Raw genomic sequence first — 3,403 nt, forward strand, 5'->3', positions numbered from 1 at the left:
ACATAAGACTGGGCTAGAAATTAAATTGTAACTTAGGTTGGTTCTTGCACTTTCCATCACCCTTTCTGAGTACAAGTTTTAACAGATATTTTTAACCAAATAGAGGTTGGCTACTTTAGATTAAAAAGTTATTCAGTAAATTGCATATTGCTAATAAGATACAATCAGTTCAGAGATATTTTTAGCAGGTAAAATTAGATCTCATTCATAAGACCTTCATTTTTCAATAAAAGCATCCACCCTAAGAGATAAAATCATAGGCAAGGGGGAATGAAGGGTCTAAGCAAAGTGTATATAAATTTCCAAACCATAACCTTATTACTGAAGTAAGGTTATGTACATTTATTCATCCATTGAAAATGTATTGGAAATCTTGGGTGTCAAATTCTTGGGTGTCATGTTGTTAGCTCCTTTCATATATAGCATATTATTTCGCCCCTTCAATACAGATGTTCTCATGTGGAAATGAATAAATGGAATAAGTAGAATACAATAAAATGAATAAATGAGATCTCAGGGAAGTAAAGAATCTTGCATTGGGATAACCACTTGTAGGGTAAAATTTGCCCAGTATATAGCCCATACACAGAAGGTATTCCTTTTGATTGTGTTGTTACATTTACTGAGTCAATACTAAGTTTGATTTCAATGGTGATGACAAACGAAAGCTAAGCTATATGAGATCAAGGCCATTTCAACCTGATTTTTGAAGATATATCAGTTTTCAGGTTACAAGGTCTTCAATAATAGATAGATGTTCTAATAATGTACCAATTTACAGAATTCTGAAGATAAAGGGGTGCAACCCAAGTATTACATCATTTTCTACAAAATATAGTTAAGACATAATGAAGTTAATATAAAATCCATAAATAGATTAAAGAAATCTGTAATTCTGAATGATGAACATTTGGTAAAATATACACTTTAAAAATACGCCTGTCTCATTCTTAAACAATAATACAGATACTTTTGAAAAGCTCTTCTGTGAGCCGAGCTCACAGAATTACATTTGAAACAAAAACTATTATCACATTCCAAAAGAATATGAGAAGAAATTTGTATCTCTTCCTGGAAATCTTTTATATTATTCTTCCAAAGGTTATGGATACTATTTCAGCATCATTAAAGTGTATTTGAAGTTAAGAGATCCGTCATTTCTTAGGTTGGTATGTGTAAAGCGTAGTCCATCACATCTGGCTTTTATGTCTGATGTTTAAATAGCATAGACATTTGGTGTACAAGGAAGAGAAGGGAAGTGGTAGTCTTCAGAGTATCCATTTGAACAGATTGGCTATGGAAAATGAAGAGATAATAAAAAGAGGAATTTAAAAAGAAGGTTGCTGGCTGTATTACTATAAGGTAATAAAATGTGTGTATGTTTGCATATGCATGTTCACGTACATTAGCTCATGCACCTGCACTATATTAACTCTAATTTGCAGGTGCTGCCTAAATAGGTTTCCAAATGTATTTGGAATTAATGGCAACACTATCAGAATCACTGTAGGATGGCCCCAATTTAAAGAGATGACTTTGAAAGAAACTTATTTGAAAGTACATATCCCAGTATTCTTGTAGAGAAAAACAACCTCGTCTCTCAAGGGTCAAACCTCCTGTTCTCTCCATTCAAGTGGTTGATGGGAGCTACTGCTTAATGGACAGAATATGTGGTTTAATGTGTGAATTAAAATAGGTGGCTTTCATTTTGGACACCACTAAAATTGATTCTTTGGTAGTTTCTGATATTTGAACCCCTCATTGTTGTGAGAGGAAAACACGCACACAGAAAACAATGCAAGCAAGTGTTGACTCTTCAATTTTTTTTTAAGAAACTAAAAAATAGAAAAAAGATTAAAAATGATACAGAATTTCAAAACAAAGTGATAGGAAATCCACAATGGTTGTTACATTGCATACTATTATCATCAAAGTAGTTTTTCAAATTACCAGATATAAGCATTAACTGTTCCTTTCAATAAACCAATAGAAATTAGTAGTACAATTATCTTAGCACTCTTGTGCATATATATATATATATATATATATATATAATTTTTTCTCCTTCATTCCCTAGAAGTTTCTTTCTCTTTCACAATACCTATTCTACATTTTTTTTCAGTTTCTTACACTAGGGAGACAATAGGATGTTTATACATTTGGGTCTGACTTATTCCAGTTATGACTATGGTCTCTAGTTGCATTCATTTACCTATAAAAGCCTTGAGTTTATCTTCCTTTACAGCTGAGTAATATCTCATCGTATAGAAATATCACATCTCCTTTTATCCATTCCTCAACTGATGGGCATTTGGGTTGTTTTCAAGATTTAGCTATTACAAATTGCACTGCTATGAACATGGGTGCACATATATCGCTGTGGTATGATGTTTTCAATTCTTCTGGGAAAATACCCAGTAAGGAAATAGCTGGGTAGAATGGGACTTCCAATCCTAGTTTTTTGAGGCATTGCTACACTGATTTCCACACAGGTTGTATCAGTCTACACTCCTACTAACAGTGGAGAAGAAATCCTTGTCCCCTACATCCTTACCAGCATTTGTTTTTGGTTGATATCTTGATGGTAGTCATTCTTTCTGGGGTGAGATGCTTTAATTTGCATCTCTCTAATAAGAAGTGGTGTTTGACTTTTTCATATATTTATATAGCTTTGTAGTATAATTTCAGGTGAGGGAGTGTGATTCCATCTGACTTGTATTTATTGCCCAGGATTGCTTTGCTATTCTACATCTCTCCTGGTTCCAGATGAATTTAAGGAATATTTTCTCCAGATCTGTGAGGTATGCTAATGGTAGTTTAATGGGAAATCCATTGAATCTGTACAGCAATTTTGGTAGTATGGCAATTTTCACAATGTTATTTCTTCCTAAGTGTGAGCAAGGAATATTTTTCCATTTATTGAAATCCACTTGGATATCCTTTTTCAGAGTACTGTAGTTTTCATTGAATAGGTCTTTTACTTCTTTTGTAGATTGGTTCCGAAGTATTTTAATTTCTTGGATGCTATTGTGAAATGTATAGTTTCCCTAATTTCTCTCTCAGTCTGTTTGTTGTTTTTGTATGGAAATGCTATTGAGTTTTGGGTGTTGACTTTGTATCCAGCTACACTGCTGAATTTTTTGATTAATTCAAGGTGTCTTCTGGTGGATTTTGGGGGGCTTCCATGTAAACTATCATGTCATCTGCAAATAGTGATAACTTTACTTGCTCCTTTCCTATCCTTATTCCTTTTATTTCTCTCTCTTGTGTAATTGCGCTGGCTAATGTTTCCAGAACTTATTGAATAGGAGTGGTCACAATGGACATCCTTGACTTGTTCCTGATTTTAAAGTGAAAACTTTCAGTTTTTGTCCATTTAGTATGATGTTGGCTGTTGGTTTGT

The sequence above is a fragment of the Chinchilla lanigera genome, unplaced genomic scaffold (assembly GCF_000276665.1).
Source record: "Chinchilla lanigera isolate Chin_1 unplaced genomic scaffold, ChiLan1.0 scaffold00156, whole genome shotgun sequence".
Lineage (NCBI taxonomy): Eukaryota > Metazoa > Chordata > Mammalia > Rodentia > Chinchillidae > Chinchilla > Chinchilla lanigera.